The sequence below is a fragment of the Haemaphysalis longicornis genome, unplaced genomic scaffold, assembly GCF_048455015.1.
Source record: "Haemaphysalis longicornis isolate Haplotype H1 unplaced genomic scaffold, Haemaphysalis longicornis Haplotype H1 scaffold_2, whole genome shotgun sequence".
In the NCBI taxonomy this organism is placed as follows: domain Eukaryota; kingdom Metazoa; phylum Arthropoda; class Arachnida; order Ixodida; family Ixodidae; genus Haemaphysalis; species Haemaphysalis longicornis.
This window is the reverse complement of record NW_027526295.1, coordinates 65,774,762-65,787,725: the sequence shown is the minus strand read 5'-3', so window position 1 is coordinate 65,787,725 and position 12,964 is coordinate 65,774,762. Positions and strand designations below refer to the sequence as shown.

General features: G+C 48.4%; 1 pseudogene; it reads right to left on the bottom strand.

The window, feature by feature from the left end:
- Nucleotides 1–12,242, bottom strand: part of LOC144168024 (uncharacterized) — a 98,583-nt pseudogene extending 86,341 nt beyond the window's left edge.
- Between the last annotated feature and the right edge of the window lie 722 nt (nt 12,243–12,964).

The window sequence follows — 12,964 nt, the reverse complement described above, 5'->3', positions numbered from 1 at the left end:
ATTGTACCGTTTCCTGAGGAACAACGCATCCAGACCTTCCACTTGAAGGAAGCTCTGACAGATCAGCGTCTGTCTGGACCCTGGGGTTTGCCCCATCTGTCAACGGTAGACTAGGGGACTGATTGACACAAATTAACACAAAACACAAAACGTTAGACGAAGAGTATAAAAACTCTTTATGCCTGGAAGAGAGTTCAACATTTTCATAAAAATCCGGTGCCGAGCCAACCTCAATTCCTTTCGGAATGACTGTGAGTTTTGAAGCATTCCAGATCTTTCCATCACTGAGCTTGAAAGTGAAAAGTGCAACCTGAGCCTGCACTGTCAACGGCTTACTATACTTCAGAAATCCTTGATTACGGACTTTTACTTTCACGACATCTCCCACCTTTATGCGGGTCTGCTGCGCACCTTTCCTTCTGTCAAAGTACTGTTTAGCTTTATGCTGCTTCGTGAAGACCTGATTCCGAACATGAAGCAGGAAATTGTCCGATTCTGCTGCCTTTTTACGTATCCTGAAGTTGCTAATATCCACTTTTGAACGAGATTGACGTCCATGCAGCAAAAAAGCTGGAGAAAGACCTGTCACTGGATGTGGTGTGACCCTATACGACCCAAGAAATTGTGCAATGCTTTTCGAAGCATCCTTGCCTTCAAGTCTGGCTACCTGTAAATGTTCTTTGAGAAACCTGTTAAACCGTTCAATCTGGCCGTTAGCCTGAGGGTAACAATTCGACGAGAACACGTGCGGATACCTTTCTCCTTTAGATACTCTTGCATTTGTTTGGAGACAAACTGGGGTCGATTATCCGTCACTAAAACCTCAGGGAGCCCTTCCCGACTGAAAGACCAGTCCAACAACTTAATGACATCCTCAGTTTAAATGGAATTTGTGCCTAGAACCTCAGGCCACTTAGAGTAGTAATCGACTAGTGTAACAAGAAATCGGGGGTACGACACATCTAACGGACTGACGATGTCCATTCCTAACTATTGACAAGGCCCTTCAGGCCATTCCACTGGGTGCAACGGAGCTACATGACGTTTAGCAGACTTGTCTGCCAGCTGACAAACATGACAATGCTTTACATGTTCTTTAACATTACGATCCATTTGAGGCCACCAGTAACGTTCCCGGAGAAGTTGTTTCGTACGTACTCTTCCTTGATGATTTTCATGTGCTAACTGGAGGAACGTAGGTACAAGTACACAAGAGATAACTACACGGTCATCACGCATGAGTAAACCGTCCACCACAAAGAGTTCATTCTTAACATGAAAATAAGCTGTTAATTCACTGTGTACTTTTTTCTTATCTGGCCAACCCTTAGACACATAATCTACTACCTTCTGCAACGTCACATCTGCCTTCGTTGCCAGCTGCACGGTTTCTTTATCGACTACTGATGTTACCAGCGACACTATCTCTTCCTCCTTAAGTTCCGGACCGGTCTGAATGGGTAATCTCGATAGAGCATCAGCCACCAGATTTTCTGATCCTTTGCAGTACTCGATGTCAAAATTGTAGTACAGCAGACGAGCCGACCACCTTGAAATTCTTAAAGGTCTCCGACCTGCATCTCCTGCGGCTAACAAAGCTACTACAGCCTGATGGTCAGTCCTAAGCGTGAACTGTCTACCCCAAAGAAAAATGTGGCACTTTTCGCACGCGAACAAACAAGCCAGCACTTCGCGCTCTCCAACAGAGTATTTGCTCTCAGTCTCCGACAAAGTTCTAGACGCAAAGGCTACGGTTTCAAGCCTAGAACCATACCGCTGCTGTAGTACCGCGCCAATTCCCACATAAGATGCGTCGGTAGTAACGACTACAGGCAAGTCAGGATTAAAGACCTTCAGGACAGGAGAACAAGTGAGGGACGCTTTCAACTGATCAAAACTGCGCTGAGCATCATCAGACCAACAAAACGTCTGACCCTTCCTGAGCATGAGGCGCAGTGGTTCAACTACCTCTGCATAATTCTTTATGAAGTTGGCATAGTATCCTGCAAGACCTAAAAATGATTGCAGTGACTTTATGTCCGTAGGAGCCGGAGCATGTACTACAGCTTTTACTTTGCTTTCCAAAGGTGAGATGCCCTCAGCCGAAATTCTGTGACCCAAAAAGTCAAGTTCTTTGACCGAAAAAAGACATTTGTCGTTCAACTTCATGCCACTGTTTGCTATACATGTTAAGACTTCAACCAAGCTCGCCTCATGCTCAGACTAAGTCTTTCCCCACACAAGAATATCATCAAGATAGCAAACGACATTTTTGCAATTCTTCAAGATCTGAGACATCATTTTTTGAAAGACCGCAGGCGCCGACGCCAGACCAAAACACACCCTCTTAAACCTGAATAAGCCTTCATGAGTCACGAAAGTAGTAAGTCCCTGCTTCCCTCTTCCAGTAACAACTGATGATAAGCCGACGCTAAGTCTAGCTTAGAAAAACAAACAGCCCCATGAAACATCTGCAACAGCTCCTCGACATGCGGCAAAGGATACCCATCAATGATAATTGCTTTATTCGGTTCCCGGAGGTCCACACACAGCCGAATGTCACCGTTCTTTTTCCGGACGACGACGAGTGGCGAAACCCACTCCGAGGCGTCGACACGTTCAATGACATCATTGTCCTCGAGGCGTCGCAGCTCACTTGACACTGGATCACTGAGAGCAAGAAGCAATCGTCGTATCTTAGATGCAACTTGAGTCACACCTGGCCGCCGTTGGATCTTATGCGAGACGTCTTTGACAAGACCCAACTCGCCATTGAAGAGATGTATGAAACCCGGGGGCACGTCCACGGGACACTGCACTGCACACACCGATGCTAGTCAACACGTAAGAGACGCACCGTCGATCTGAATACCCAATTGCTGGATGGCGTCGAGTCCCAAAAGTGATGTCCCTTTGTCTGTGACGTAGAATGTGACGGAGCAAGACCGTTGCAGGACTTGAACAGGAGCTTGGAATGAGCCACGGATGCCGATACGCTGCTTCGAAAAATTCCACAAGTCAACGCAGGCCTTCGACAGGGCATACTGTTTACTGAAATGACGCTTGAAATCTTCGGCAGTCATCAACGACACGGATGCTCCGGTATCGACCAAGAGTTGCATGGTCACTCCGCTGACTTCGGCTTGTACGACTAAGTCCTTTCTCGGATGACTGTTGACGCTGACTTACGCTTGGACGACTAAGTCCTTCCTCGAAGAAGTTCTGACTGTTAAGACGGAAGATCTCGAAGATGAGTTGATCTCCGTGGATGTTGGATGCTGTACAGGTTCCGGTGCCGGAGCGGAGCCCGTAGCTTCCTTCGAAGAAACTCGATGCACTGGTGCCGGCTTGCGGCACATCGACGCGAAATGTCCCCACTTGTTACAAGAGTTGCAGCGCCGATTTCAAGCTGGAAAATTTTGAAATACTGAATTATGCCATTTATTTCCGCATCGTTCGCACGACTGAAGCTTGCCTGCAAACGTCTTCGGCTGGACTGTACCGCGAAACTCTGCAGCTGAATGCGAATGGAAACGTCCATCTTGGGGGCCACCAACTTGTCTTCCCGAATCCGGTGGAATGACGTCACGGCCTCCCCGGCTAGCCAGGCCATCTTGAATTCCTATGCCGCCATCTTGAGAGCGCCGACTTCCCCGGCGGCCCATGCCATCTTGATTCTCCACGCCGCCATCTTGAGTGACGCCACCTTCTCCGCGTCGTCCTACCGCTTGTACTTGACGATGATGGGAACCGAAGGCTTGATTCGCCAACGACAACGATTCAAAACTCCGACCAATCTCTTCAGCCTTCTCCAAAGATAACTTTTCGCCATTCGCGAGCAGCTTTTCTCTAACTTGGGGATTAGACGTTCCATGTATAATTTGATCTCGGACGCGCTCCGCCTACGTCAGACCGAACTTGCAGCGTACGGCTTTCTCTTTTAGAACGGTCACGTATTCTAAAAAACTTTCCCCCTGTAATTGACGACGGCTTGTGAACTCGTGTCGTTCAACAAGCGTGTTTGTAGACGCGGCGAAGAGCCGGTCTAGCTGCTCCACGAGTTGGTCGAATTTCGAAACGGCCAACGCCGAGGATGCGGTCACACTAGAGTCGGCGGCGGAGTCTGTCACGTTAGGGTTGGTCACATTAGAGTCGGTCACGTTACTGGCGTCCCTCCTTGCTTCCTCCTGCTCCGTCTCGGCAAAATACCTCCGTTGCCTCTCCCTGCCCAAAACGCTGACGAGCGCCGACGCGCGCCGTCCGTCGCTCCACTCGCTGCCGCCAGCCGCCTCGAAATGGGCCTGCAACAATTTTCTCCAGTTATGCCACGGAATCAGAGGCGGCCCCGGCAATTCGAGGAAAACGGGCAGGTTATCGAAGAGGCCCATGCTGCCAAGCAGGAAGGAGAGAGACGCAGGAGCAGAAGCAGAAGAACGAAGTAGGGCGAGGCCTAGGCGATGGTTCGACGAGCGTCAGCACAAAAGAACGCTAGGCCTCGCGACGCCAGACGCGCCAATCACACTCGAGCGAGGGCAAACAACGCACTCACTTTTTCATTCTGCCGGTACCGTAGACGATGTCACTGTCGCAGCAGAAGAAAAGGATCCCATCCTCGTCGCGAAAAGATGTGTCGTGGGCGACGGCGAGCGGCCTCGGCAGCGACGGGAGCGAAGGCGCACCGCGCCGGCCCACGCACAAGCCCGCAAGGAGTGCGACCTCGCTGTTAAAGACCGTATCCCAGGAAAGGTCCGGACAAAGGCCGTGAAATTATGCAAAAGTGCTGGACTAACGGGACTCGCCAGTTCTGTAAAAAACAAGACATTGACCCCCACGCCATTTTTCACGGCAAAAGCGCACAAGAGAGAGCGCCCTTTCAGGGCCATAGTCACTGAGCGTAGAGCCTGGCAGTGGTGCTTGGGTGCGTATTTACAACGGTCCTTGTCGGTGCTCAAAGTCGATGATCCTTTTCTCATTCGGAGCCCTGTTGAGGTGTCCTGAGTACCTGAAAATGGTTTAACCGGTAGGCGTGAGGGCGTTTTTAATTGACATTACGGATTTATTCTACTCTCTGCCACATCCGGAAATACTCCAGGCCGTAAGAAATACCACTGACCATTACGGATCTGTCAGGCTCCAGAAGCATTGCAGCACAAGTGTCGGTCGATTGATGGAGCTACTTGCCTTCTACCTTGACTCATCACTTGTGGAATTTTAAGGGAATCTGTATGTGCAGAAGTCAGGCGTTTGTATTGGATCGTGCCTGGCTCCGTTGCTGAGTGACCTTCTCCTGGCCAATTTTGACAGGAAGTTGAATGACGAGTTGCATGCCACCCCAGTCACCAAGGTTTTTAGGTACATCGACGATTTCTTGGTCATGTACGAGTGTCCGGAAGGTATGACGTCTGAGCCAAAGGTTGACCATTTTTGCAGCATCTTCGAGTCGGCCTTGAGCGGTCTGGTATTAACCAGAGAACTTCCGGTCAACTCAGACTTCCTTCACGCACAACACGTCTGTTGGCAGTACTCCCTTCGTTCGCAGAAAACCCTACTGCCGTTTTCGTCGGCTCATTCAAAGGTGGTCAAGCGCGGAATTGCTCAAGACGCCTTGCAGAATGCTCTCCAGAGAAGTGGCCACAAGCTTGTCCCAGAGAGCCTCAAAGGGCAAGAATCGCGACTGAAGAAGGCGGGCTTCCCTGACTGTCTAATCAAGAGCCTGTCCGGAATTTTTCTAAAGGAAATCCACGACGATAGACTTGAGAAGAACCCGAACAGGGAAAAGGAATGAACAGCCGTCATTGCATACCTGCATGGTGTTTTCCACAAGCTGATTGAAACGGGAAGAAAGTGTGGCGTAAGAGTGGTTTTCTCGGCCCCAAACAAGCTTTCCCGGCTCTGCAGAAAGGTGAACAGCGGTGACCAAAGCTTTGGTCGCTGTGTGTTTAGGCATACAAATGCCTACACGGAATTCAGGAAAGGTGTTGTGTACAACGTACCTCTGTCCTGTGACAAGTCGTACGTAGGCCAGACGGGGCGTTGCATTAAAGGAGCCATGAAGAGAAAACACAAGTTTGGTTCATTCAAAAGATTGCCTGATTAGAATCATACTGACACCACTTTTAACGTAAACTTCGCTCAAATAAGCTACATAATTAGGAAAAATGGGAATGGTCATGCGACCCACCAGCTCATTTCCCGCAACAGAACCTTGATGTCACATGAGCTAAGCTCTGCGATTGGCGGAGGCTGGCAGAAGCAGACGCAAATTAGGTAGAGCTTACAAACGAGACGAACGAGCGATTTGCGCTTAAATTTAGGGCACATTCTTTACAAAGCAATAAGAATCATGGGACAAACAGTGGAAGTTACGAAAGCACATGTAAACATAGAAGTACTGATGCGTTCTGCTGTTCGTACTGCGCACAGCATGCTTGGTGTTTTGCTGCACAGCACTACGGGGCTTGGGGTTGTCTCAGACGACACTGGCTGATTGACGCAAGCAACGGTGTCTTACGTGACCCCATTTGTCGAGCGAGCACTGTTTCAGGGAACGAATATTTTCTCCCAGAACAAAAACAAGCCAGGTTTAAATGTTGGCAAAAACAAACCAAACGCTTGCCACGGTATGGTGTCGCCATCTAGGTTACGGAACGTAAAGAAACGCAGGAAGAAACCAACACCGCTGTACAGGGTGGAGACAACCTTTGAACGGTCCCGTGCCGCCGCAATTGGGCCAACGGGCTCAACGCGTTATGCTTTTCGTTTCCCACGAGATCTAGCAACGCGAAACAGACAATATGATTCAAACTTCTTCAGTAAACCGCGTTGCGGCGATAATTTTAGCGCGGTTTTGACACAATAACTTGCTTCGGCGGCGAGCGAGCAACCGAAAATGGCGGCGCCAGCATATACGTGTCTCTACCCTGTACGGCGGATGCGTGAATGAAGGTACTCTAGGCTGCAGAGCGGTCGGTTCCAGTGATGTCACTTACGACCACGAAAACGCACGATTGAGCGGTAAAATCAAAATTTTAACCTAAATTGTTTAATTTCTCAGTGAATAAAGCACCGTTTGTATCCGGACAAGCGCTGGGGGCACTATAAAACACAAAATCTTTCGAATAAAACCAACTTGCATTTTCTCTTTATGGCTCCTTTAATGACCACCTGCGCGAGCATGCAAACTCGCTCGAAAGGTTTCAGGGGATCAATCTGGCAATCCATTGCGGGAAGCATGACTGCTCACCGAAGCTCGACCACACCTTGATAGTAAGCAGACACCCGGACCAGCGCTCACGTGAAATTTCGGAGGCGTTTACTCTCTACAAAATGAGGGACTGTTGCGTCAGCATGCATCAATCGCTCTATATGCTCAAGAGATTAACTATTTCGGTAGTCTGACTGCCGTGGGTGATACCACGGAACAGCAATCTTAGTTTTTCGTGATGATTTCATTCTTTGGTTTGCATATGCTTTGTATTTCCCTTCATATGTCTCTGGTTTTTTCAGTAAACTTCAGTCATCAGTCAGCGCCTGTCTCTCTCTGTTTTCGCTCGTGTCCCTTCTTTGGCCCTGTTTTTAATAGATCATAGGATGGTGCAAGGTAAGGCTAAATCTCAAAAAAGAAAGAAGTAAGCGCGTAAAAAGTAAGAAGCCCAACGTCAGGTCAGTAAAAGACAGGACGCTTGAGGTGAAAATAACCCTTCAGAACATGTTCGCACCTCTAGGCGGTCAGAACGAGGACAGTGTGGACACTCTGAATGACAACCTAACAGCAACCACGGAGTCAGCAGCGGCTACTGGAGAAGCAGCATGTAGGAAGGAAAGTGGAAAACTAACTAGGCAAACAAAGGAACTTATTTTGCAGTGCCAGAAGATGATATTTTCAAGTAGGGTGGGTTAAACTGAACTAGCGGAGCTGTCAAAATTGATAAACAAAAGTAAAACAAATGACATTCGGGCGTACAACACGGCGGCTATCGAGGAAACTTTAGAAAGAGGAGAAAGCTTGAAGGCAACAAGGAGGAAGGTAGCTATTGGCAGAGACAGAATATACGCACCTAGAGAGGAACAGGGTAACGTTACGCACAATATGGAAGAGATAGTAAAAATCGCAGAACGGTTCTACACCAGGCTAGACGCCAGCGACGCTGGAGCGACACAAAGTACCGAGCCTACAAGTGCTGCTTGCGATGTTCCACCAGTAACAAAAGATGAAGTAGAAAAGGCACTTAAGGGCATGAAAACAGGGAAAGCTGCAGGCGACGACGGCATAACCATAGACCTTCTAGAGAGGGTGGAGATATAATACTAGACAAGCTTGCTGAACTATTCGCGGTGTGTTTACGGACTTTAAAAGTACCGAAAGCCTGGAAAAACGCCAACGTAGTTTTAATTCACAAGAAGGGAGATCGCAAAGATCTTAAGAACTCCAAACCCATCACACTTGTGTCGGTTGTTTACAAGCTACAAGCTATTTACCAAGATAGTAGCTAGCCGCAGAGCCGCCAGCCTAGACTTCCAACAACCCAGGAAACAGGCTGGGTTCAGAAAAGGATACTCTGCAATGGATCACATCCATGTCATCAACCAAGTAATAGAAAATGCGCAGAGTATGGTAAACCAGTTTACATGATATTTATAGACTATGAAAAAGCGTTCGATTCAGTAAGCACCACCGCAGTGATGGACGCCTTAAAGTACCAAGGAATAGATACGACCTACTTACGACTGTAGACGTCATCTATGAGGAATGCACAGGTATAAAAACACTTCACAAGCAAAGTGATAAATTCCCGATCCGAAGGGGAGTGCGACAAGGAGATACCATATCACCAAAATTGTCCACAGAATGTCTGGAGAGTGTATTGAGGAGGCTTGACTGGGAAAACTTAGGCTTACGAATAAGCGGCAAATACATGAGCCATTTAAGGTTTGCAGATTACATAGACTTGCTCAGTGAATCTGCAGAGCAACTCGAAAACATGATTAGGGAACTAAAATCAGAGAGCTTCGCTGTGGGGCTAAAGATAAACATGACTAAAACTAAGGTGATGATAAATGAACATGCTGAACGCTCTTTTTTATACTAGGAGACGAAACACTGGAACAAGTACAAGAATATAACTACCTTGGCCAGATGCTCACTGCGGACCGAAACCACGAGAAAGAAATCAGGCGTGGAATAGGACTGGGATGGGGTGCATTCGGAAAGCACTCGGAAATGATGAAAAGTAAGATGTCTCTATCCCTAAAAAGAAAGGTATTCAACCAATGCATCCTGCCGGTGATGACCTACGGAGCGGAAACTTGGCGACTTACCAAACGATTAGAAATCAAGCTTACGTCCGCTCAACGTGCATGGAGAGCATAATGTTAGGTGTAACGCGTAGGGACAGAAAACCAACTACGTGGATTAGGGAACAAACTAGGATATATGATATCATAGTTCAGGTTAAAACAGAAAAATGGTCTTGGGCTGGTCATGTGGTACGACGATTGACAACAGGTGGGCCACAAAAACAAGAGTTTGGACACCGCGAGACGAGACTACAGGACGGCCAATAACTTGAAAGAGAGATGAAATAAAAAAATTCGGAGGCAAGGAATGGACACGAGCAGCACAGAACAGAAACTGGTGGAGGTCGATGAGGGAGGCTTTTGTCCTGCAGTGGACCCAAATAGGCTGTTGATGATGGTGATGATGATGATGATGATGACGGGTTATTAAAAACTCTTAAAACTCATTACTGGTAAAGCGAAACCAAGGGGCGCGGCTGGTGACAATATAAATATTGCTCTGTGGGCGAGTACTAAGCGGCGGGCCACCGGTATTAATGTCGGAACACAAAGCAAAACGCGCTACAATCGGAGAAAAAGTAGACGCGACTGCGAATGGGGCAAAGGTGCGTTCTTGGAATGCTGTATTTACTCTGTGAACTCACGCGTTAACCTTGTTGTAAATGAACACACGGAGACTGCAGCCATCGTACTTAGGGTCAGGCCAATGGAAGTCCCAGTCTTTTCCCGTGACCTGGAAGCCGTGCTGAAAATAGAGAGAACGTGCGTTAAACAAGAAAAAGAAAATCAGAATAAGAGGTGTTCTGGACCTAAATTAGGCAAATGCCACGTTTACATACATATAAACAATCGGGTTATGAAAGCCGCGGAGTTTTTACACACTTGGAACTAGAGATGGATAAGGTAAACCAAAACGGCGTGGTCTACGACCGGAATTAGTAACGCTTCCGATGTACACATTCTTCTGATACAGGTGTACTACGTCTTCTGTGTTATAAGGAGTGACAATCGGGGCGTCCTCTCTCAACACATCCGGGGGTTGATGTTCTGATAGAAGAAAAAAACAGGTCGCCGCCGGAGAATCTCAGAGACCCATACCGAAAGCGGAAGCGGTGCGTAATAGCTTTTCCGAGCGTCCCACAAGAGGATAGTCCCACAGGAGTATTACAAGGCATAATATTAGGCTCTTTGGCTAACTTTCTGTGCAATTTTCTCTTCGCCACCAAAAGAAATGTGCACGGGAAACAGCAACCTGTAGTTGCATTTCAATCCTTATAGCCGGTGTCACACCTCCTCTGTAAGCCTAGGTGTTCCTTCTCGATACCATACCGAGACCCGTAGCGTCGCCGATTGCGCCACCTCACGCCGGTAGCATTTGAGTTAGTACTTGAAAGATCCTAAATATTCACTAGTTCGGTTATACGTCAGGCTCCTACCAACAACTATACAATTGATACTCACGATATTTAAATGGTTAGTTCTCTGAAGCAATGGTTCAAGATTTGGGTGAGCTTTTTGGGGGCCCTTGATGGAATGTGAACACCGAATACCATCGTTCGACATGAGGCCGGCTCCGTGTTGGATTACGCAACGCAGGCGGCGATTTTAAAGGTCACGCAGGCTTCTTACCTTTCGCTTGTGTTGAGCCGGCTTCCCTGACTGTTTCCAGTGACTTGCCCCGTGCTATTTTTCACGCCACGCACAGCGCCTCTTTCCTACCACCCCCTTGACCCCACGCATCCAAATGTTTTGTCTTTAAGTCACCACAGAGCATCACTTTATCTCAATCTTCGCAAGCTTCTATCGAATCAGATCAATATCCTTCCCTCCTAATAAACATTCTCCTCATGTTATTTCATTTCATATATTTAAACAGTTTTGCTAATAATTCGAAGTTACCTGATAGTCAATGTGCAATCCCTCCCTCTGCCGAAGTGAAACAACGTGTGACAAGGTTTTAAGGTCCATTTTTTCCGGTAGAGTGTTTGCCGCCATGGCTGTGCTTCAACTTTTTCCTGCGATGTAAAAGAATACCAAAGAAAGTTTTAAAAACGATAGTCCTTCTTGGGCGGCAGTACTACAAAAATTTCATGTCTGTGTTGGAACTTTGTTGTTAGAGGAAAAAGAAGTGACATTGAATGGTGGCGCTGGGCCTGCAATGCATGCTTGGGGTATGGGCCCGGCTGGTGCACTTCGTCGTCGTTCTCTTCATGTTCGGTCATGGAGGCGAACTGAGGGTGGTCTGCGAGACGCTCAATAAAGCCGCCTGTTGCCCTTGAAGGGCGCCGTCTTCTTGTCAAGCGTGGTGCCGAAATCCGGAGGACCACGAACCAGCGACGGCATTCCCATCACCGAAGGGCGGACGACCGTTTCAAGGACACCGCAACCGTGCCAGCGAGACCTTCCGAACACCTCGGCCCGCACCATCATGGATCAGCTGAAAAGCAAGCGAAAGTCGAACGCTCTCTACTAACGAAGCTGATTTCTGAAACCGAGGCTGCCTTGGACCGAGACGGGGTGAGTCTGAAGGACTACGTTACCTTCCATGACCGCGTTACTGCAATGTCTACCGAGCTGAAGCAGACCGACCGCGACATCGAGCCTCATTTGATGGGACAAGATATGGAGCAAGAATATCTTCGCACCGCAGAGTACAACGACAAAACCGTCACGTGTTTGTCTAAGCTAAGCCAACGCATCAATGAGTTGAGAGCCGCAGCCGCTGTGTCTTCGGCCGCCTCGACAGAACCAGTTCCGCCGCGTGGGGCCAGCCACGGTATCAAGCTTCCACGCATCGACTTACTGAAATTTGATGGCCATCCGCGCAACTGGAACCAATTCTGGGAGCAATTTGAGTCCACTGTCCACAACAACCCGACGCTAACCGACAGTGACAATTTCGCGTACCTCAGGTCATCGCTTGTAGGAACCGCATCGGCTGCCATCGCAGGCCTTACCGCAACGTCTCGATGTTACAAAGACGCAAGAGACATACTTGTCGACAGATTTGCGAAGTCGGACCTGATCGTGCAAGATCACATCGAGAACCTTATTGATCTGCAGCCCGTCCGCTCATCGGAAGACGTCCTTGGTCTGCGTCGTCTCTATGACACACTTCAGGCACATATCCGTGGACTAAAGACCTTACACGTCGCAGAGGACTCATTCTCTACTGTGCTCCGCCCCTTGATTTTTCGGAGACTTCCAAAAGACCTCATTTTGGAGTTCAATCGTCGCTCGGCCCATCAGGACAACGCAGCTACTTCTGGTGATGCAACTGCTTCCAATCCTGTGAGTTTACTCCTCTGCTTGATTTCCTCAAAGCAGAGGTAGAGTCGAGAGAACGCACGGACGGTTACTTGCGGGCGAACGAACCAAAACGTCCGGGTCGTCGCGAAGGACCTCAGAATTTGCAGAAGAGTTTTCGACCTTCCACTACTCGAGAATTCGCTTCAGTGACATCCGGAAGTCGCGAAACCTTTCCTTGTTTCTTCTGCAAATCGAAGGATCACTGTACCGACAGTTGCGACGCTCCCATTACAGTTCGGGACAAAAAGACAATGCTTCAGCAAGATGGTCGATGTTTCCGCTGCACAGCCCGGAATCATATGGCCAGAACCTGCAGGAAAAAGGTCAACTGCACCAAATGCCACCGCCGGCATGCTTC